At 42.1% G+C, this 24,272-nt stretch overlaps 1 protein-coding gene and 1 long non-coding RNA gene across 3 annotated transcripts in view; one reads left to right on the forward strand and one right to left on the reverse strand.

Annotated features, from left to right (window-relative positions):
• Window positions 1-6,347: 6,347 nt before the first annotated feature.
• LOC122559557 lies at window positions 6,348-21,528 on the reverse strand. Its single transcript, XR_006314459.1, has 3 exons — window positions 21,447-21,528; window positions 15,144-15,413; window positions 6,348-6,524 (listed from the first exon to the last, which is right to left on the reverse strand). It is a non-coding gene; the product is annotated as an uncharacterized LOC122559557 (long non-coding RNA).
• prr5b (proline rich 5b (renal)) overlaps window positions 21,483-24,272 on the forward strand; it is a 124,161-nt gene continuing 121,371 nt past the window's right edge. The window contains exon 1 of one of the 2 annotated variants that reach the window (XM_043709219.1): window positions 21,483-21,857. The gene's annotated coding sequence lies outside the window, so the exon portion shown is untranslated. Of the gene's footprint in view, window positions 21,858-21,885; window positions 22,536-24,272 lie in introns of those variants that run through there. The other variant, XM_043709221.1, reaches the window with a different exon arrangement.

Below are 24,272 nucleotides of genomic sequence, written 5' to 3' on the forward strand. Positions count from 1 at the left end.
AGTGTAGAAACAGGCCATTCGGCCCAACAAGTCAAAACCAACCCTCTGAAGAGTAACTCACCTAGACCCACTCGCCTACATTTACCTGTGACTAATACACCTAACCTACATATCCTTGAACACTATGGGCAATTTAGCATGGCCAATTCACCTGACCTGCACATCTTTAGACTGTAGGAGAAAACCGGAGCACCCGGAGGAAACCCATGCAGACACAGGGAGAATGTGCAAACTCTACACAAACTCTACACGATTCAAACCCAGGACCTTGGTGCTGTGAGGCAGCAGTGCTGACTACTCCTCCAGCACTTTCAAGCTACTTAACCATGAGAACACTGTGCCAAACATAATTCTATCCTTGTCAAAGATCTGCAATTTCCAGCAGTCATCACAATGAACTAATGAGAGAAGGAAACCTGACTGATTTGACAACACAAAAATTGAAACAACTGCGGATGCTGGAACTCAGAAACTAAAACGAAAATTGCTGGAAAAGCTCAGCAGGTCTGGCAGCATCTATGGAGAGAAATCAGAGACATTGTTTTGGATCAAGTGACCCTTCCTCAGATCTGGGTGATGATGTTACATTTCTGAAATAAGGCCAGCTGAAGTACACACGCAGCAACTCTGGAACTAGGTATGAATTGAGATACTCTTAGTCTGTATTGCATCATCTGTATTTTTGTTTACGAAATGTGAAAACAATAAATGGCCTGTTTATGTTTCATGGAAGCACGATGATGAATGACAATTCACATCAGACCGTGACTGTGTTTAATGCTGGCAATCAACCAGGACCAAAGCAATGTCACTTAACCACTGCCCCTGAGCAAGCAGGGCTGTACTTCATGCTTTTACATCTGAACGTCTCTAACAGAATTGTCATGGAGCTAACGCATAGAGATTGTTTATGCTACATGTTAGCATTTAATTTGTTCATTACTGACTTGTCTTAGTGGGAATAGTCTCTCCACTAGATATAAAGCGCCATTGTATAATCTAGCCTGAGATTTCATAGAGTTCCGACAGGGAGATAGAGGCTATCCAGCCCATTGAGTCTGCATTGTCCCTCCAAGGTGCATCCTACCAACCCTATCCCCACATTTCCCATGGCTAACCCACCTAGCCTGCACACCCCGGGACAATTTAGCATGGCCATTCCACCTAACCTGCACATCTTCAGACTGCAGGAAGAAACTGGAGCACCCAGAGAAAACCCATGCAGACATGGGGTGGGGGGAGGGGGGCTAGTGTGGTCACCCAAGGTTGGGAATTGAACCCAGGTCCCTGGCAATGTAAGGCATCATCACTAACTGCTGTGCCACCATGCTGCCCAGTACAAAACTAAAAGGACTGCCATTGCCTAAGGTGCCATTTTGTGTTTAAATTTGGTCCTTTTTGATTCTAAACTAAAAACAAAAATCCCTGGAAACTTTATAGAATGGAAGGCAAGTTTTTCCAAAGTTCTGAACTCTATTTAACTGCTTAACTAGTTCACCTATCTCAATGCTGTCTGCAGGCTATGGCTGTGCTGAAGCTGTCTGTTCCACTTTTCTCCAGACCCACTATTACGACACTCCAAAAACAAAATTCATTTGACGTGAGGAATGTCCTAAGCATGTAGAAGCCATTACATATACATAAGGTCTTTCTTTCATCTGTTGGGAACTGCCTTTCATCAAAAGTCTCTGCCAGGTGTAGGAGTCCTATTTAGTAGGAGGCAACCCCACTTCCATCTAGATCAGAACCACCCAATCTGCAGCACCAAAGTACCATGGATTAATAATGGCATCCAAAGGGATCATCGGAATTCCTGAACTGTGAAGGTAGAAATGGACACATCAAGCTGGTGCAGTAGCTGTTCACTTTAAACACTAAACTTTATTATTGGAATAAAATTCCATGAAGTTTGACACTGTGGCTCACATTTTGAATCTAATTAAGAGTGTTTAGTGCTTAATAAGATATGGTGTTAAAGTGGCAAAGTATCCCATTTCATCCAATCCTTGGCCATAATGATCGCAAATGACTAATGTATACATATTTTAAAATTCCACCCAACATATGCTTTTGTGTATAGATACAATTGATTTATTTAAATTTTCACAGCACATGAAATGGGTCAAATTTCTATTTTATTATTAATAAGACTCTGGGATAGAAATTTGGCATGAGAGGCAGCAGAATGAGAATATATAAAACTGGCCTTTCAGTTAAGTTGACCACCTAATATTCAGTTCCACAAACTTCAGAGAACTGAATAACAAGAGGGGCATCTACAAGGGGGTTAATGTCATACTACCCATTGCATGCTAACACCTAACACTAAACTCTACATAATTATCTTCTTTCTGACATCATTACCCAGCATGATTTTCACTCCCTTCATTTTATATTCTTTGTTTATGAGATGTTACTAACTAAAGAGCTGGTGATAATTTTAAATTTGACTAAAAGCAGACTGCCTGGGTGGAAATCTAAAACACGTGTTACTTCAAAGGCAGAAGTGAGTCATTGACTCAGGTAACACCACCACTTAATATTGAAAAGCCTTTTCTTTAAGGGAGTAATTGGCTGAAAGAAAGCTTGAGACATTAGCCCATTGTCTTACAGCCTGACTGTATGGCACTGACAAACCCACCTTTTTGATATCAGTTCTAAAATCATATCACACTCTCTGCAAGAAAGTTACTTAATAATAACAGGTTGTCAGCTAAACCTTTAAAAATCTTAGGAAAAACCTGATTTCATACATAGGTCTTACTCCAAGCACCTTACTCAAAGTCCTCCAGGACTTTGATGACATGTCTATTGTCTTGGGAGAGAGTTGATAAATTCAATTGGAGTTTTGTGGTCTGAAAAGAAACTTTATTCAGTCCTCCAACAACTTTTGCTTCCCATACATAATTGATTTTTAGCCCTCAGTCTATGTTGTGTTTGGTAATTTCTTGGTCAGTCTGAGAGCTCTGGAAGGTACAACATATTTTGTACTACATTCAATGAGCTTTAAGGCAGTATAACAGCTCCATTGTTTGCCCTATGCTTCCAGTCTCTCAAGTTTATGCGCTGAAGCCAGAATTTTTCAATTGTGTCCTTGCCAGCATTTGATTTTCTGTGCAGTAAAATGAATGAATTGAACATCACATGCTACCAATTATGAAATTCAGCCAAGGTCATGTTCAGAGTTATAAGAATGTTCCTTTGCACTAGAAGAGTAACTATGTGGAGAAACATTGTGTGTTTTACGGACCTTTACATTTGCCATGGCTGTTTAAGCCAGAAGTAAACTCAGTTTATCCATAATTTTCATACTTGAAGGCTGGTGTGACGAACACAATTCATCTGTAAAACAACAGTCCCCCTGCACCCCTGGGGGTTACATTGCAAGATCTACTGCGGATAGGAGTGGGAATATATAACCCATTCATTTAAATTGGAAACACTCCTTCCCGGCAGCCTCCTGATCCCTGGTTCTGGAACGTTCCCTGGAATGGGCTGTGGTAAACCGCGGGTAACTGAAAGCACGGAAATGGATTCCGTGGATACGGGAATCACCCTATATTTCTAAACAGCCTCTTCCTTCAGTATTCCATCAACAATGTACAAACTTCTTCTGACCACGTTCGGCACTATCTATACTTTTCTCCACTGGTGCCTTGTTTATTTTCTCCCAATACTGCCTCATCTTCCATTCTTGGTTTGGCTGGCTCGTCTTTATTCTGCTTCTATCACTTGTCTGCGGTATTCCCGAGCTAGTAAGAGAGTGGATGGGAGAAGTCAGGCAGAGTTTTCCTACCTGTTCACTACCCACTGACTCCTGATGGAAGGGGCACCGTAATGCCTCCTACAGTTCAATAGTTTGTAACTATCCATAGTGTACATGAAGCCCAGCATTCTACCTGTGACTGCATTTTCAAGAACAGGAGAGAAAGTGGTGCACATTTTGAGCCATAGCTAAAACAAAAAACGATATTAAATCATTGTACTTCAACTTTAAAAGCTTGTACATTAAAAGGCAGTAACAATTTCACATTAAGTGCTCATTTAATTTCCTTACTCTGCAGAGCACCAACATTGCAAATCAAGACAGCTTCTCAATCCATTCCCAGCCCCAGTCATGGTTGTTGTCTTTCAGAGGGTAATGAATCTGGGGAATTCTTTACCACAGAGGGCTATTGAGGCTGAGTCATAAAGTGTATCCAAGGCTGAGCTGGACAGATTTTTAGTCAGTGAAAGAATCAAAAGATATGATGGAAAGGCAGGAAAGTGGAGTTGAGAATTATCAGATTGGCCGTAATCCCATTGAATATAAGAGCAGATTCAATGGGCTGAATGGCCTACTCCTGCTCCTATATCTTAAATTCTTATGAGAAATGGAAATGTCACAATTCACATGTTAGTAGATCCTGTAATGGGGTTGAGGCTGGAGCAATGTTGAGCAAACATCACTCTTTGCCTCATCCATGCTGTATTTAAACTAGCAGCACCCAATAATGTCATTGGATACAAAAGCTGAGTAGTTCCCTCACCATCCTTCAGCCTCTCCTTAAAAAACACAAATAAAATCAACAGATTATGTGTACATTATGTAAAAAAATCTAATGCCAACTGTTGAGATCCATTAATTTTTAAGGTTGTCTTTGTACATAGAAATATGTTTGAAAACACGAAGTCATTTTTAAACTGTAATATTCCCATTCTTCCTCTATCACTTGCATGTACTATACTGTCTGCTTAGTTCACAGGCTAATACCAGATGTAAGTAAGAGTCCAGTTGCTTGACAGAGTTTAAGTGTGAACAGAGTTAAAAACTCCCTGTATTTACATTGCTAAACAAATTCCCAACAGTGACTGAGCACCACTCTGCCTTTGGTCCTCTGAATGTGAAGCCATTTATACTGTGGGTTCATGGAGGGAAAACCTGGGATTCTTTTGTTAACCGCATGGCTAAGAACATTCTTAGGTTCCCATGAAACAGGAAGCACCTGTTCTGCCCTCTTCCGCATCTCTCAACATTCTGCAGCCAGTGCTGTTCATCTTTTGGCAGTGCAGTACTGACAAGGTCCAAAATCATTAACAATGCTGAAAGAATTGGCTCATCACTCATACAGTGCGTCCAACAAAGGCAGTGAGACGAGGGTCAAATTGACGACTGAACAGTCAGACCAAATGGTCACTGAATGGAGCCCTGAACATCGTACATTCTGCTGAAGTTCTTCATTTCCAGCTCTCCAGTATAATTTGTGCCTGTTCATATCATAGAATCATAGAGATGTACAGCGTGGAAACAGACCCTTCAGTCCAACTTGTCCTTGCCAACCAGATATCCCAACTCAATCTAGTCCCACCTGCCAGCACCCAGCCCATAACCCTCCAAACCTTTTCTATTCATATACCCATCCAGATGCCTTTTAAATGTTGCAATTGTACAAGCCTCCATCACTTCTTTCTTGAGCTGCCTGGGGAAGTCATAGAGATGTACAGCACAGAAACAGCATTGTTAATGATTTTGGACCTTGTCAGTACTGCACTGCCAAAAGATGAACAGCACTGGCTGCAGAATGTTGAGAGATGCGGAAGAGGGCAGAACAGGTGCTTCCTGTTTCATGGGAACCTAAGAATGTTCTTAGCCATGCGGTCAACTCGTCCATGCCAACCCAATCTAGTCTCACCTGCCAGGACCTGGCCCATATCCCTCCAAACCCTTCCTGTTCATATACCCATTCAGATGCTTTCTAAATGCTGCAATTGCACCAGCCTCCACCATGTTCTCTGGAAGCTCATTGCGTATACATACCACCCTTAGTGAAAGGTTGCCCCTTAGGTCTCTTTTATATCTTTCCCACCCCACCCTCTAGTTCTGGACTCCCCGCCCCCAGGGAAAAGACTTGTCTATTTACTCTATCCATGCCCCTCATGATGTTATAAATCTCTATAAGGTCCTTGTCTATTTACCCTATCCATGCCCCCCATGATGTTATAAATCTCTATAAGGTCACCCCTCAGCCTCCAACGTTCCAGGGAAAACAGCCCCAGTCTATTCAACCTCTCCCTATAGCTCCAACCCTGGCACAACCTTGTAAATCTTTTCTGAACCCTTTCAAGTTTCACGACATCTTTCCGATAGGAAGGAAACCAGAATTGCAAGCAATATTCCAACAGTGGCCTAATCAATGTCCTCTATAGCCGCAACATGACCCCCAACTCCTATGTTCAGCTCTCTATTATCAAAGATCCAACACAGCTATACAATGCTTCTAATGGAAACAGAGTGGCTTGAAATTCCACAGCAGTAGAGATGGCCCATCACACACACACATAGATTTTCAGGAGTTAATGATTCGCAATTTAATTCTTTCTTAACCTGGTGATTTTACAGCAACAAAAACAAATCACAAGCCTTTCTTTTAATACCCGCTGCACTGTAATGCTTCTTGCTCAGGAGATAGGAGTCTTATGCTTGAGATGCTGACGAAAGGATGGTACAACCTCTTCATTCAGCTGACACCAGGTGAATAGCTCCACTGAAAAGAAAGGATTGCATTTAGATCATATCCAAGTGACCACAGCGTGCCCCGGTGAAACTGTTGGTGGTGTGCCACCAGCTGGAGAGCTGCAGAGACCCACAATGCCACGTTTTGGGAGTCAAATCTGCCAAACCAAATACCAATCAGGTGGTGGCAGAGTCACAGGTGGATCTTCCTTTGGAGATACTGAGAAGGCTGCATCCGTGCCACACCATCCCCCAATCCCCCACCCCCGGAATCCCAGGATTGACGTTGATTCAGGTCACAGGGTGGGTGGGGTCGTGTTCATGGGGCGAGGCTCACATGAAGAGGGCAAAAGAGTGAGTGGTTCTCAGGAGGCACTTGCCTTCCCAATGATCTAGTCCCTTGACTGGGCATCAACGCCTTTAATGGAGGGACTGATCACTCCAGGAGAGGACCAATGACATGCAGCAGGCCACATGCAGTCAGATCAATGCCAGAAGCAGGATGAGGCCTTTAAGCGTTCACTGACAGACACTGAAAGGCCTCAGTTAGTGATGGGCCCTAGGCCATTCTGCTCAACACTTGGTTCAGATTGAGGCAGAAAGGCAGTGGTGTGCAGGGGCATACTTTAAATGTCTTTTCCACCACCTGCCCACCATTAACAAGAACAGAAGATCCTGTACTTATTCCTGACAATGCAGCACTCCATCTGTAGTACTGCACTGGTCTCGACACAAGCTTGAGGACTATGTGCAGTTCTGGTCGCCCCACTACAGGGAGGATGTGATTGCACTGCAGGGGATGCAGAAAAGATTCACAGGATGTCACATGGACTGGAGTGTTTCAGCTATAGAGAGAACCTATATAGAATAGAGTTGTTGTCCTTAGAGCATGGAAGGCTGAGGATGGACTTAATCGAAGTGTACACAGTTATGAGGGACATAGATGTGTTGATAGCAATAAACCCTCCCCTTAGTAAAAAGGGTCAGTTACTATGGGACATTGATTTAAATTAAGGAGCAGGAAGTTTAAAGGGGACTTAAAAAGCTGTGTAACAGCTACCTGATGAAGGAGCAGCGCTCCAAAAGCTAATGCTTCCAAATAACCCGTTGGATTATAACCTGGTGTTGTGTGAATGGATTAAGGCAGCTCCTGGGGAATCTGGCACGTGCTTGCAGAGAGATCTATTCAGAGTTGCACCTTGGCTGCACATTGTTGGAGGGAACACTCTCGCAGTCGATCAGTACTCCTGGTTTCTCTGGAGTGTATGGAAGAGTGTCCATTGTCGAGTGCACCCTTCACTCAAGTAAAATCAATGTAAGTATTAAGTGTAAATACCCACCTATTCAGACTAATATCATCATAGGAAAATGTGACGTAATTGCTAGTCCTGAGAAAAAAAACATCCCATCAGTTATCTGTCTTCTGCATCGTTATGCTGCGTACTGGGAGATTTGTCTGTGACAGAGCCCTAGATGGATCCACAAGCTAAAAGGTTGGGATGTTTCTGACAACCACATGTAACCACTCACTCCAGCCAGCAACATGCTGCAGATGTCTGACACCACCTGACCCAACCAGCGAGGCCTCCTAAAACACTGCTGTTTTGATGTGTTAGGGAAACCCAGTCTCTGCCATCCTCCTCTGACAGTATTGTCTGTGAGTCCACAGTATGTCAGTCCTTTCTTTGCTGCTGCTTTCTCTAGTGTCTAGCTCTTCGACTCTGCCACCATTGTTGCTGTTGATGGTCACATTCCCAACCGGAGCCCAATCTAAGGCAGCAACACGCCAGGCTTAGTTAAAATTGAGAAAAACGTCTTAACAGCACAGGAAGTAAGCTCTCAGCAGAGGTTTTGTGAATTCCCCTCCCACCATCAGGTAAGAAAGCAGTTGCGAGTACTGAATATTTATTGCAGTATTGTCTTAAGATTAATTCCACTCCTCAGTTGGGTTCTCATCTTGCTTGCCTCTGGGAAGTTGCAGATGCTTGGGAAACCCATGGATGTGGTATGAAGTGTAAAGCTCTTAACACGTGAATAGCAAATATTAATTTCCTTCATTATTTCTTCCTCACTGGGAAATAATCCAATAGTTCATGGTTCATTTGTACAACATAAAGTACCAAATCAACCAATCTTTGAAAAAGAGAAAAACTTACATTTATATAGCATCTTTCATGGTCATGGGATGTCACGATGTGCTTTAAAAGCAGCCAAGTGTGTTCACAAACACAGCTTCCACAATGTGATCAGAACAATATTGATCTATGAGAAGAATGTTGGCCGGAATATCAGAGGCAAATCCCAGTTCTTCAGACTAGAGCCTCTGATACAAAAGATGCGACATTGCTTTGGTTATGAAGAAGCAAGTTAAAAACTAGCAGAACTAGCAGTCAGCACCAAGTGTTCTGAACAAGATACAATGTAACATGTTGCCTAGCAGTTAGGGTAGCTGGTTGCCTGGAGACAAAAGCAGTTTAAATTATACCCCCAAAAAAACAAATCCCAATCAAGTTTGACTTGAGTATATTGACAATCTTAAAAGCCAATGACACAATCCAATGCTTTCGGGGTATAAGACCATGGAAAATTGAACAGTTGAGGGGAGAACTGCCAAAAGACCAAATGTTGTAGACTGCTAGTGAGAACTCTGGGAGAGGTACCTGTCTGGAGAAGGAGTTTGCACAGAGAAAAACATCAACACCGACCTGGAGAACAAATCTGCAACAAGACGATTCGACCGCTGGCTGGTTTCGAAATTAGAACTTTTCAGTAAATCTAAATCAGGGGTTTTATTGGACTAGTATTATAGAAGGGAAAGTAAAAGATAGGTTAGAGGAAGGAGTTGTAAATAGTTGTTAGTTAATCATTCTCTGTTATATTTTAAGAAATAAAGTTGTTAATTTTTTACTTTAAATAGTTCTTGGCCTGTCGGATTTTCACAGATTACTGCACGGGATAAATCTTTTCCGTGTTGCTAGTTTAAATTAGTCAGGTGGGTTTACCCCATGTTGTAACGTTTTATCATCTTCATCTGAAAGTCGTCACTTCAAGCAGTAATTCACCCCCTCAGTGCTGTATTATACTGTCAGCCTAGAGTGTTCAATGCTCAGCTCCTACGACAGTATCTTGTGTCCTTCCACAGGGCAAGTTGGTGGCAGAGGCCATTACGGGAAGGAAGCACACTCCAGATTCCACCCCAATTAAGTCCATGGTGGCAAGGCCCAGAATTGTCCTTCCCACCCCAATGCTGAGGAGTTAATGTGGGCAATGAACACCTCCAGTTTTGTTGTGAGCCCAGCACACACTGAGATGGGGTGGGGAGAGTACTTGTTTGCAGGCTCTCAGAAGAGGGGCCCCTCCTTCAAAGGCACTCAGCGACCGATCGAGAGATTATGAAGGGGGCGGTGTGGGTGGGAGGGGGGCTCTGTGTAGGCTGTTAAAATCCAACCCTGTTGTTTGCTGCTGAATCCTTTCCCCATCTCAACAACACTCACCCGGCAGTCTGCTATCTGCTATTGATGTCTTGTCTTTGGGTCCCACTTCAATCCTAGGAGCAGCCAGCACCACCTCAGTGGCCCACCCCGAATAGAGAAGGACTGCTAGCTGTCAGTGGATGTGGTTTTCACTGAAAGGTCTTTGATCATGGGGAAAGACCTGTCACTGCCAAGACGCCTTCACCTCCACAAGACTCCACTCTCATTTGGGACCGAGACCCACAACTTTCCGATTCAGAGGTACAGTGCTCCTAATGGCTGATGCTTACAAGGAGAAAGAAGAGACTCATCAAAGATCTTGGTGCTGTTCCAATAGAAGCTACAGCCTCTGCATAGTTACTCCCTGAATGTTTCCTTCAGATGCTGCAAAAATCTGGATTCAATGGTAACTTGTAACAACTGCAGAGTCATTGAAAATATTTTTCTTGTTCCAAATGCTGAATCACAATATTTTTCAAAATGCAAGGTACAGGAAGTGTTAGCATTTTTAGGTTTATAGTTTTCTCATGTATCATTTGGTAAGTGAGATTATTATATGTGGGCAGCAGTTTTATGACCGGGGTCTGCAGTCTGCTTGACAGCAAGTCTCCGTGCTCTGATTGGTGGAGATCAAAAGAATGTTCAGAAGGTGCAATATATTTATGTTTCAGGATATTAGTAGTGGCCTGTTGGTATGCGATGTGTACACTCTGAGTCTCCTGAAATCCCATACAGGTATTATAGGTGTAGGGTTAGAAACAGCTATGCTGTTAATCCATTTACTTCTGAGATTAGATATTTAATTAGCATTTATATCTCGATATAAATCTAATGTGCTTTACAATACCAAGGGGAAGAGGGTAAAATAAATCATTTCTGAGATCAGTTTTAATGTTTAATGTTTAATATTAAATATCTACAACTCAATAGATAGCTGCAGTTTTGTTGGGGTGTGAAGTGATGTTGTCCGAGAAGTAAAGAACACTTTAAGTAGAAAAATGTTGCTCTTCACTATACTCGCATTCAGATTGAAGAGACAGGGCAGAATCTTATAGGAGCCGAACTGATATTGGTTATAGTGAGAATGATAGCAGAATTACATGACAAGTCTGGCAAGCCGGGACGACTTACTGCACCCTTTGAACTAAATTCTCGGTATTGAGGCAAGATTCTCATTATGGATTGCAAAGTTGCCATTGAGGGGATTTTATTGCTTGCTAATGACCTAATTAATCATACAGCTCATGCCATTCACACACAGCTTCCCATCATACCACACAACACAAACAAACTAGACAACTAGAATTCTGAACACTGACTACACCTGACGAAGTGGCTACTCTCCGAAAGCTTGTGGTTTCAAATAAATCTGTTGGACTGCAACCTGGTGTTGTGCGATTTCTGACTCTGAACCTGGAAGTCACTGTAGGTACTTGTCGATATCAGATCACCATTTGCTCCAGAGGAGTTCTATGATGGACACCAGGATCCCAACATCTCAGGGAAAGCCTCTAAGAACCTGCACATCACACTTCAATCCACTTACAGGACACTTCCTGAACTTCAATGCTGCTCCTCAGAGTGCATTGGTAACTATCATTGTGATGCTACAGCAAGGTTACTGCAATCAAGGACATGCACCTAGTTCATGCACTGGACAGCAGCATTCCCTGTAGTTTTCAGAGGTCCATGTGCTGCAATGACTTATGTAACTGGAAGTCAATGCTGCAAATGCCATGCTGACACCAATCACCGTGCATAGAACCTTGAAGCAGATGCAAGTGCACAGCTTAGAAAGAACATTGCGGACCAGGTTGCATCTCCAAATTGTCCTTTTACCACCATAGTACTCACTCAATATGAGCCTATCTGGGTGCTTGTAGCATCACTGCTTTGCCACGCCTTGCCTTTTTCTGCTTTGCGCCCTCAGCCAGAGAGACTAGGCTGACAGTAGGGCTGTATTGCTTTGCTATTTAGCGCAGACACAAAGCCAGGAAGCTGGTCGCGGTTATCAGTGTGCCTCCATCAAGTCACAATGGATAGCCTTCGATTGGGGGTCAAAGTGAGGTCTGCAGATGCTGGAGATCAAAGTTGAAACTTTATTGCTGGAACAGCACAGCAGGTCAGGCAGCATCCAGGGAACAGGAGATTCGACGTTTCGGGCACAGGCCGAAAGAAGGGCCTGTGCCCGAAACGTCGAATCTCCTGTTCCCTGGATGCTGCCTGACCTGCTGTGCTGTTCCAGCAATAAAGTTTCAACTTCGATTGGGGGTCCCACAGTAGGGGGAGCCTTCTTTAGAAAGGGTCTGTCAGCCACTTGGGGCATTCACAGTCAGAATTCTCTCCACATAACAGGGGAAAAGGCAGATGTCAGGCAGCTCACCACTGTCTTTTTTCCTTTTTTGTGAATCTTTTCCTGAAATGAGAGAGGCAGATGGAAGTGGGTGGCAAAGCTGGTACTGTTACTACAGGTGGGGCGGTGTCCCAAGTAAATGAATTGGGAGCACAGAGGGCATGTAGGGTTAGTGTGGTTGGGGATTGCAGTGAGTGACAGGGAGTGAGAGAAGGGGTTGCAGCAATAGTGTGAGTAGTGGAGCATGAGCCTTTTTTGGGAGGTAAGAACAGCAGCAGAGACAGTGGGTGGGTGTGAGGTATCAGAAACAAGATGGCGGCACTTATACAAGTGGAGCAGAGAAGGACATTGACCCCTTCCTACATCGGTGTCCATTCCTCCACCACCTCCGAGGATGCACTGACCAGGCTGGCAAGGTCTAGTGCTGTGATGTCCTCTACCAATCCTGGGGTAAGACAAAATCCTCTGTCTGCATTATTCTGTGCACCAGGACCTCCAGGTCCCTCCCCCACAAAGCGGGGTGCCAATATGCTGAGCAAATGTCAGGAACCATGCATAACATGTCTGGGGTATCAGTGCTTGTCTTGGTACCAGCACCAAGGATGCCAGTCCATTCTAGGATATCCCACCAGTGCTGAACTGTCCCAAATGTAGCTAGTGGGGCTGGAATTGGGTGTGAAGGAAGGCCGTGGGGCAGGTTAAATACCTAATGAGGTGAATTTTTAAGATACAGTGGAATATCTCACCTGAGCTCACAGTGAAAACTCTCATTAAAATCAATTAAGTTGACACTTAGCCAAACTAAAATTAAAGCCAACAGTTCATGAGGATTTAAAGGAGTAGGAAAGATTTACCTACTTTCGGTGACAGGGAAGGAATATTTAGTATTACACTCAGTGAAATTGATTTCTGACTGGGAAAGTGAAAAGGAAGCAAGCCATCAGAAATTGAGAAGACTAATTTTAGACAGGTTCCAGAGGATGAAGTGTCCATTTAAGGGACAGCATAACATATAATCATAGTGGAAGATTTCTGTTCATATTCAAAGTTAAATAGGCAAGCTTTATCTGTGACTTAAAGTGTAAATTACTGATAAAAAGAACATAATGTTTAGTCAACAGTGCTTTTCCAGTCATTTGTAACAGTAAAAGTTTTAAAACATGGAATGTTGACAAGTCATTCTTTCAGCTCGAATTTACCTTTCAGAGTTATTGCTCACTCCAGAGATCATACATCACAATAAAAATTCCTAGAAATTTCCAACATTGTATTTCGTAATATCAGAATTTTCTTCCACTTTCAAAAATGTCTTGACTATATTTGTTGCACTTTAGTTCAAAATTGTCTGTATAATAACATTTGGGTATAGATGCTGGTTAAGTCATAACTAAGTTCCTTTCCCATTCCTAATATTTCTTTTTTTTATGTTATGCCGCAGGATGTTGGGTTTCTGATTTCTAATAAAACCCCAAAATTCAGTGTCAGAAAGAGGATTTTAACTTCCACGTTAATGATGCAGTAGTCTTGGTCATGTGCCTTTAATCAAGGCTATTTTAGGTTGTACAGTTTTTCTTGTCCTGTTAGCTTCTTTAAAACTGTTTGTCAGCATTTCTTTGATTAGTAGGTTGCTACGTGTTAAGAAAACAAATTATCACAAAGATTCCAAGAAATACCAAATTCTAAAATGGAAACGTCCCATGAAGAGATTTTGCTCTGTTCTAGGCTATTGTACAGCTTTGCCTCACTGACATGTCACTTAAGCAACCACTTCAACATCATATTACCAACCTTTCTCTGGTGACCTTAGCCACACTGCAGCTACATTTTTATACATATCTTTTCACTTTCAATTATATAAATTATTTATACATTTCCGTGAAAGTTTACAATTCAGTTTCCTTTGACCCTCACTTGCATTAAGAACTTTAATCTGTAGGTTTGCAATGTTACATTAACTAATATCTCAAAACTTTCTCCTTCTCCTGCAGGAATATTTAATGCACTTAAGCATATACTACAATCTATCAAATGGAGACACATTCTCATTTCCTCATGTCCATAAAATGGTAGAACATGTTCGTTTTATCTGTCAAGGTCAATTAGAATGTTCTCAGAATGAAGCTTATCGATGGATCTACTTGGTACCATGGGTGTAAATTGAACATATTTTAACGTCAGACACTTGTCCGCACTTCATCAGTGCCTGATTGAGTTTGTTTACGCAGCTGGGGATGGGAAAATTACTTCAAACATTGCAAGAGCTGTTAACCTCTTAGTTACCAAAAACTACTGATTTAATTTTTTATTTTACATAAAAATATCTAACAGTATGACTGAAACTCAATTCCGAGGTTTCTCTATTGGCTATTCGTTGATTGTAAATCAGCGTAAAATCCCACATTGGTCAAGGTAGAACTCTTGACACATCTGAAATAATTGGAGGAAATTTTGACCAAAGGGTGAAACAAGGACTAAGGAAGAACCGTGTTTGTAAAATATGTCTGTTTGAAACTCTGCTCAAGCACGTAATTTTGCTCCAAATTGCTGATTACAATAACTTGAGTCTTCTTGCATGTGTTAAACCAGAAACCTACAGGTTGAGCACTCAAATGCTAATTAGACCAAATTTTCATGAAGCAATATATATGGACATCTCTCACTTTTCCTGTGAAGGTATATGGGGTCCTCGTTGTCACATGGCAGATGACTAAAGTAGATGGTGTACAACTGCCTGAATGCAAGCTTATTGGCCTGGGTGTAGAGGTTCCTTTATTCAAATTAGTATTAAACTCAGGAAAGAGTGGAAGAATGCCAACTTACTTACTTCATCTCTTGTCCCTGTCTTCTGCTGCAGTTGATGTTGCTCTACCTGGCCTCGTGTCATTTTTTCATTTCTCATTCAGACAGAGTAAGACACCTGGCAAGTTGTCCATGACCAGTCACTCTCTTTCTCTTGAAGACTTCAATAAGGTGGAGCAGGGGGTCGTGACACTGGACCAATAATCCAGAACTCTGGGTAAAAGTTTGGGAACCTTATGGCACAGTGATTGTGTCCCAGCTTCAAATCCTCTCAGCTTCAAAGGGAAGTCATAACCTGTTGGAATAGTTTGATTAAAAGTATCTCTAAAGGTGGAGTAGCATAGTACAGACTCCTTTTAGGTGGAATTCTCAAAGAACTTGTGGAATATGTGTTGGTCATGTGTTGGTGAACTTTAGACAACGTGCGTCAATTTCCTGATGTGTTTCAGATGCAGAGATCCTGCACACAAAGTCAATAGCAGTAAATATAACATGTTCAGTACCCCTAACATTTGAAATTGACAGCAATGCCATGTTCCCTCACAGCAGGACAACTGCAAGACAACAAATACTGAAACCTCTTCAGTGAGTACCTAGAGGCATTTCTAAATGCAATTGTCCACAATGAGCCCCTAGCAGCAATTGCTATGGCAAGTTTGAATCTCTTATGAAGGTGGTGTCTTTTCAGGCGTGTGATGACACATCTCTCAGGCAGATGAGATATGGAGCTCAGCCTTCTAATCCAGAGGAAGGAACACTACCATTGTGCAATAGGATCCAATGTCATATTCAAGAAAGCTTTGTTGTGATACTTGATACATTTAAATGTTACAGTAATAGAACAATGGGAAAGCAATGGTTTATGATATGTGCACTTGGTGACCAATATATAGTGGCTAATATATTGGAAAAAATTTACCAGAAACAAATTAAACCAATTAATTAATTGTTTTTCTTCTGAATCTATGGCTGCAACAAATTTGAACGTAATTACAATAAAGTGTGATGAAAACATAATAATAATAAAGGAAGCAGGCTTTGGTAAACTTCTACTTATTAATTTTTTCCCTTAAATCTGTCAGTCTATGTGTCAAATATTCCATGTGATCATGCTCAACAACTCCTTATGAAGAAATTTCCATCTCTCACAATATCGAGACCTCTTTGTTCACTCACACCTCTCAATGTCATTCCATCTCCCAAAAAGTACTATCCAAAGTCCAAAAAGACTTTAGAAATGTCTTTCAAAAATTTCAATGTGAGCTCTGTCCTTTTACATTTCTTCTACTTTCTCATTATGTCTGGTACTCTGCCTTTTTATTCATTTTCTAATGCATTTTTCTAGTTTCTATCTCACCATAAAAAATGATAACCCTGTTTGCCACATGTAATAACTATAATCCTCAATTTTAGCCACCTTATTCCCTCGTGTACTGCACAATTCTCCCTCAGACTTTCTAACGCAGTCTATCTTGCACTGTTTCACTCTTTCACAGTGCCTCAGCCCTTCACTGTGCAGAATCCCTATGCTTCCCTTAGTCTCCATCCACCACCCACACAACTCCTCTCATTAGTTCATGACCTGCCTTTTCCCCCATAACCTCTCTCTCCTATCCCAAATGGTCTCTCTCTTTCCATCATCCTTTATCTCTCAACTTCTCAAGCCTGCTTTCAGTCTTTGGCTTTAACTTGATAAACTTCATGCCCTCTCTTTTCCTTTCTCTCTATCTCAAATATGGAACCACCACTTCACTGGTTTGGTCCAGCACTCCTTCATGTACAGTTTCTCTACTTATGATTATTGAGCTATACGTAGCAATCAGGGCATCAGGTTACAAGTAATTCTTCACCCACCTTGTAAATAACATACTCTTAGCCACACAAAACTTTTGGAGAAACGTTTTTACAAATTGTAATATTTCCATTCCCCAACAAATTTGAAAAATTACACTATTTTGCTTATCTTTGAGGTTTAAGTTGTATTAGTTTATTTTGGAAATTAAATGGGAAGAGTAGAAACTGTGAGGAAGCAATTTATATAAAATCTATGTGCACTTGGTGAAATAAATGTTATCTTTATATCCCATGTGTTTTCTAACTTCTTACAGGCATATCATTATGGTGCACTGACTACAGGCACTGAATCCTCCCTAGTGTTTCTTTACTTCAAAAGTATACTTTATTGATAAATTATCTATAAGTAAATACAACAAGTACAAAACCGGTCTGTACAGACTTTGCAGAATATACAGTGGAATTTTGACATTCCTCATTATAGCTTCAATCCAGTTGCAGCAAAAAGATGTTTTCTGGTCATGAAAGGAAACTATTTACATTCCCATTTAGGTAATGTGGGAGTCTCGAAATGTAACAGTCCATCATTTTATTTTGGGAGAAAGACCTTATAGCTTTCCCCATTGTTCCTTGGTGGCAGTTTTAGTGCATCCCTCAGCACATAGTCCTGGACTTTGGAATGTGCCAGTCTGCAACACTTGGTTGAGGTCAACTCTTTGCACTGGACAACCAACAAGTTTCAGTAAGATCAAAGAGCCACAAGCAAAGGTACACACAAAACTCTTACAAGGAAGATTATTCCAATATAAGCCACATGATCTCTATTTTGCAAATGCTTTTTAAGTTAAGGTTTCTAAGTTATGCAGGTCGTGGTGTCTCTCCTTAATATCTAGGAGATTGTTAAAAGGTACACTGGGTGCACCATTTCATTGCATACCTATGGAATAGGTCAACAGCTCTAAACATTGAAACATTTATCGAGAGTCATAAAAATAAACTGATGGACTCATTTGGTTTTCATTGTGCAAGTTTACTTTTCAAACAAAGCACTTCCGAGTACAATGCTGTTTATCAGTTCAATCATCTGCTCTGGATACTATTCACACTCACCATTAATTACATCCTCAAATTATCAATAGTTAACAAACGACTCTGATTTGTGAGTAACAAAATGATAGGTTTGCTGATTTTCTAAAGTATTCATTATTTCACATTTATTTATCGGTGTGGATACTTACAACAGAATTACTGGAGATAATTTTGTGAAACGAGAAGGGATAAAGAGAGTAATGTTTCATTGCTGCAGTTTTAAATAATCAGAATCATTAAATCTTTGGAGTGATGTTCATCTTGCTGCTTGTTCTATGACAGGTGAAAGAGGTGCCAAACTGAATTAAAACCACTGATAGTAATAGGATTTTCAATTGTCCTGTATCCTCATGTCCTCCATATATCCCTGCAAACAGGTGTCAATTAATGTCATTTTAGTTTGACCGTTTTGAGTTCTTTCCCGGCTGAAAACTGTTCTTGCTCCCACTCACCAATGAAGGATGGCCCAAGCATGGAAGTGGACATTTGAATGATACCTAGCTGCTATTAGGTAAAGCTTTAAGAGACATCTTTTTCATTTGTGAAGTATCCATCTTTCAAAAGTCTTTCAAAATGATTCAAAGGTCTTTTAGGGTTGCTAATGTAGATTCTTCAGTCATGTCAGTCACTTCACAGTGCTGCGTCTTTCTGTTCCTGATGCTAAGTCTAATTCCCAATAACATGTGGCATGTATGTTTACCTGGTGAATAACTAGTCTAGCCAGTTATCACACAACCTTGCCAGAAGACATCAAACAATATTGGGTTCTACTGTCCACTGCCAAAACTGTACATGATCATTCACAACCAACCTTAAACCCTGCTGAGGTCATGAGGATTGGCAACTTGCAGTCAGGGAAACATGAAACTTCTTTAGCACACAGGCAGTGAAGGTTTTGAAGAATGACTCTCACGCAATAGCATTCTAACATTGATTGTATATGTAAATCTCCTTTTCACCATCTGCTTTCATCTTCGATGCCAAGTACATGATGCTTATAGATATGATGTTCTCTCAGACTGAGAGCACCTATCCAGCCTCTGTTGTCCTGACCTTTTCCCTACTAATTCAAACTCACCTAATTTCCTAACATATGTCACACATTCTCACACACATTCTTGGAGCTCATCACGTTAGAAAGACCCACTCTCTTCTCCCTATCCCAGTGCCAAACCGCTAATGACTCAACTTCTCCTGCTGGCCTCTATGCTGGCTAATTTTAGAAACAGTTCCCTCTCCTCAGGTCCTCTCTCCTCCCTGCCTTCATCCCTTGACTCCTCTATGTTTTGTAAGCAACTGTCCCATCTCCAACCTCTCCTTCCTACCAAGCTGTTGCCTCCTATTCCATACCCATTTACCCACAACACCATGCTTAAACATGTCAACAATGAAACTCTCCAATCAGTTCCCACCACTGCCAAAGCATTGACATAACCCAAAGCGAAATCACAAATGAAATCCTCTGACACTGCTACCATGAATCATCGTTATCCTTCCTGCCCTATGTGCAACATTTGATGTAGTTGACCAGAGTGTCTTCCTATAACATCTTTCCTCGGTGGTGGTGTAGTGGTAGTGTCACTACTTTAGTAATCTAAGGATCCAGGCTAATCCTCTTTGGATATGAGTTCAAATCCCATTCTGGTAAAATGCAATTTTCACAAATTCTTATTTTCTTGTTCAAATTCCACCATGGTCTCACTTCTAGCATCTTTGAAATCCTTCCCGCTCTAAAACTCTTTGAGAACACTGACCCTACCCTTGACTCATAGCAGCTAGTGCATGGTGGTATTTCAATTCAATTAGGAAACCTTGAATATAAAGCAGCCTAGGTGATGGTGATCATCACAATAATTGCTGAATAGTGTAAAAACCCATCTGGTTGATTGATGCCTTTAGGGAATGAAATCTGTCATCCTTACCTGGTTTAGCCTACATGTGGCTCCAGACCTAGAGCAATGTGGTTTACTCATCATGCCATCAAATATCGTCTCACAGGCGCTCAGTTCAAGGGCAACAAAAGCTGGCCTTGTCAATTACATCATCTCCACAGAATCATAGAATCCTTACAATGTGGAAGCAGGCCATTCGATCCAGCAAGTTGACACTGACCCTCCAAATGGTATCCCACCCAGACCCACCTTATCCCCGTAACCCTGCTATTCCCAGAGCTAATCTACCTGACTCACTCTAGATAATGTAGCATTGGCCAATCCACCTAATCGGCATTTCTTTGGACTGAGGTGGAAAGCCACACTGACAAGAGGAGAATATACATACACCACACAGTCATCTGAAGATGGAATCGGTCTCTGGTGCTGTGTGGCAGCAGTGCTAACCACTGAGCCACCGTGCTGCCCCAAATGAAAGAATTTTTTCCCATGAAAGAATAAACAAAAAAGTACTGATTGGTACTGCCCTGAGATGGCACTACTCTTATCCATTCAAAGATTGCCAAATAGCCCACAGTAGCTTTTCTATGTGGATCTTCACCATTATCTGTGGATTCCACCAAAGATCTATCCTTGGCTGCCACCAATTTCTCTTCTCTATGCTGCCATTACTCACTGACATTATCTAAAGATACGGCAGGTTCAAAATCTCCACTGAAAACACCCAACTCCATCTCGCCACTGCCTCTCCATGTCATTGCCCATCTCTGCACCTGCCTCAGCTCATCTACTATGAAACCCTCAGTTGTGTATTTATTACCTCAAGACTATCCCAATGTCTTCCCACTTCCAGAAATCCAAGTTAATCCAAACATCTGCTGTTGCATCTTAACTCATTTCAAGCCCCATTCATCATGTACTCCTCTAATGCCTTATTTGAAAATTATATCTTCCTCTTCAAGTTCCTCCTGGCATCCATCAGATCCACCCATCTCTGAAATCCCTTCTATCTCTGAAACCTTTTGAGAACTCTGCCTTCCTCCATATTTGCCTTCTTGTAGATACTCCTGGACTCAAACTACCACTGGCAGCTACATCTTCATAGGTCCAGTTCCTGAATACTGGATTTCTGTCCACTAAATCTTTCTGTAGCTCTCTCTCAACCTTCCAAGAATTCCAGAAATCCCACCTCTTTGACAAAGATGTGTTGGTTACTCAGCCCCTTCGTTGACTGGCTTTGTGCTGGTGTCGGTGTCAATCCTGGGGAGCTTGAGGGCATTAAAGTGTAGCAGAAAGACAAGTTGCTAAAGTGACAAAATGACAGTGTTAAACTCCATTTACAAACACAATGAGATTCTGCTAAATAAAAGCTGCACCCTAGGGTAGATGGCAAATTCACAAACCCCCACCCCCCCCTTTGTGAACACCCCTGCCGTCACGAATACAATAATAAGAGCTAGATGAGCAGAGCCTTTATGGCATTAAAAGACAAGAGAAAACGAAGCTGTAGAAAGCTAATCACATTCATATCTTGGCCTTTCGTTCTGACGTACCAGTTGTGTTGTATGCCGCTGTGGTTTGGGGCGGATGTTGCCTTGAAATCTCCTCTCCTGGCCACACTTCAGTGCAGTTTGCAGTTAGCACTGAAAACCCCTACCGCTCTCCCCTCCCGCTTTCAAAACATCTTCACACTAGCCGGACGGCTGCAAAACCAGCCAGAAGGAGGGAGGAATGGAGAGTCATTCAAATGCAGGGACAAGACAGAACTGTTCTCGTATAAGCGGACGTTGAGGGAAACCCCTCTCTCCCGGATGGATTTGCTTCCTTGATGGTGGTGAAACTGACGGAGTTGGTGAATTAACACTCGCTGGATGAATCCCATCTTTGTAGTGGGCTGCAGGAGCCGCTGATGACTGTTGCTGTTGGTAACTCGCTGCTGCTGTCTGCAGCGGCTGGAAGTTACGGTAGGTGAAACATTGGATCATGTTGTCGGCGGACACGCTGTATTTTATCCCCCCGCCCGCCCCGCCACTTACAAATCGCTGCTTTGCTGAAAACGAGTGCTCGGGAATCTCACAGTGGACGCTCGGGGAGGTATCAAGGATAAAAGGCTGGGATGATTAGGTTCTGTTGGAGGGCTTTCATCTCCCCTCCCCAGCACCCAGGACCCATGTCCTGGATGAATTTAAAGCTGGAATATTTGGGATTAGATTTTTTTTGGGGACAATCTCAGCTCTTGCCCTGGCACCGCAGTATTGTGTCAAATGCATCGGAATGCAGTTTTCCATTTGCATAAGTGCTGGATAATGAACCTGTTTTACTGTCCACCCCTTTTGGTTGGGGTGGGGTGAAGTTTATTTGAAAGATCGGTCCCCATGGTCGGAGCTGAATGTTTAAAAAAGTCCGTATGCGTTTGTTTCTGTTTTGACCTTGTTTCATTCCCCGTGTTTCCCACAGCACTTACTTTCATCGCACTGAAGGGTCTGTGAATCCAGGGGGACTGGGTGGTACAGCAGATTAACCTTTCTCATGAGTTCACATCCGAGCCAACCTCGAGTAAGGTCTCGTTTCTGGGCAGCAGGCTAGGAGAGGGAAGCTGGAGGAGAATAGGGGAGATCTGGTTAATATGGAGCCAGCTCTGGGTGAGTGCAGGGCTCTTTTAAGTAAACGCGACACTGAGAGTCGGTCGGAGAGCACAAGGATGGGCTGCTCTGTGACCATTAATACAGCAGGGGGCAGTGTTCCGAGGTGGTGGCTTAAAATGACAGAGGTATTACTGAAGGAGGCAATTCGGCCCATCGTCTCCACACCGCCTCTTCCAAGGAGCATCATTACCCAGCGCCTCCCTTGCACCTCACCTTGCACACCATTTCTATTGCAATAACCATCCAATGCTGTCTAGAATGTCTCACTGAATCTGTCTGTGTTTCCAGTGCATTGAAAAAGGTTCAGTTTTGTTTTGTTTCTCACATCACCCTTCCTTCTTTTGCACATCTCTTAAATTATTGAGAGTAAAGATTTTTGTTCTGCATCATACTGTTTATTATCTGGGAGCACTGGACCACTGACTCATTACAATTGTTCGTTTTTTTTATTGGCACTGATAATCTGCTTTCATAAGCACAAATATCGTTCCAATTGATAATAATGAAGGCAGAGTAAATTTATAGGTTAGATTATACTTTGCCCATTAGGGAACAATGGCCTCAATAACTTTATGAGCTTCATAACAACTAGTGTTGCTAGTTGGCAACACTAAGTTGAAGCTAACAGTCTTGAGTAGCTGCACTTATGACAGCCTGGTCATTTGAATAGAGCCAAAAAAAAGCCGCAGGTGCTGGAATCCCAGGTAGACCAGTAGGAGGCTGGTAGAACACACCAAGCCAGGCAGGATCAGGAGGTGGAGAAGTCAACACCTCGGGTGTAACCCTTCAGGTTGTTTGAAAGACACATTAAACTAAATCCCAATCTGCTGTCCGCAGTGAACATAAAATATCCTTTGTACCATTTTGAGGAAGTTTATAGCTTTTTTCAATGCACTGGGTAATATTTAATCCTCCATTGACATTACTCAAACTCAATATACTGTCATTATCTCATTGCTAATTGTAGGGCTTGCAATCTGCATTTTCTGCACTTCAGAAGTCCTTTGTGGGATATTAAAGCACTTTGGGTTGCCCTGATTTTATGAATGGGGTTACCTACATATTTGCTGAATGTAACGTGCAACAGAATATTAAAAGGAGGCATTTAGGAATGTTATGGACCAGGCCAGGCCCCCTCAAAATATTTCAAGAAAGTAGCCTGGACACTAACTTTGCTAGTTGTTTTAAGCAGGTGTAATTCAGATATTCCAGCGTAATGCAGTTGGCCCAACCACTTAGTTTTAACCAAAACAGAATTTATTTGCAAGATTACCAAATGAAACACAGACAAAAGAGAACAGAATATATAATAAATTAACCCTCTCCGAAAACCCAACAGACTATCCCAACTCAATGATGCTGTTCCAAACACTTGCGACAGTCCCCAAAAATATCCCTTGGCAAAGAAAAAGGAAAAATCCAACACAGGTTAGAGTCATAGAGATGTACAGCAAGGAAACAGAACCTTCGGTCCAACCCATCCACGCCAACCAAATATCCCAACCCAATCTAGTCCCACCTGGAAGCACCAGGTCCATATCCCTCCAAACCCTTCCTATTCATATACCCATCCAAATGTCTCTTAAATGTTGCAATTGTACCAGCCTCCACCACATCCTCTGACAGCTCATTCCATGCACGTACCACCCTCTGTGTGAAAAAGTTGCCCCTTAGGTCTCTTTTATATCTTTCCCCTCTCACCCTCAACCTATGCCCTCTAGTTCTGGACTCCCC

Source organism: Chiloscyllium plagiosum, chromosome 19 (assembly GCF_004010195.1).
Source record: "Chiloscyllium plagiosum isolate BGI_BamShark_2017 chromosome 19, ASM401019v2, whole genome shotgun sequence".
NCBI classification, from domain to species: Eukaryota; Metazoa; Chordata; class Chondrichthyes; order Orectolobiformes; family Hemiscylliidae; genus Chiloscyllium; species Chiloscyllium plagiosum.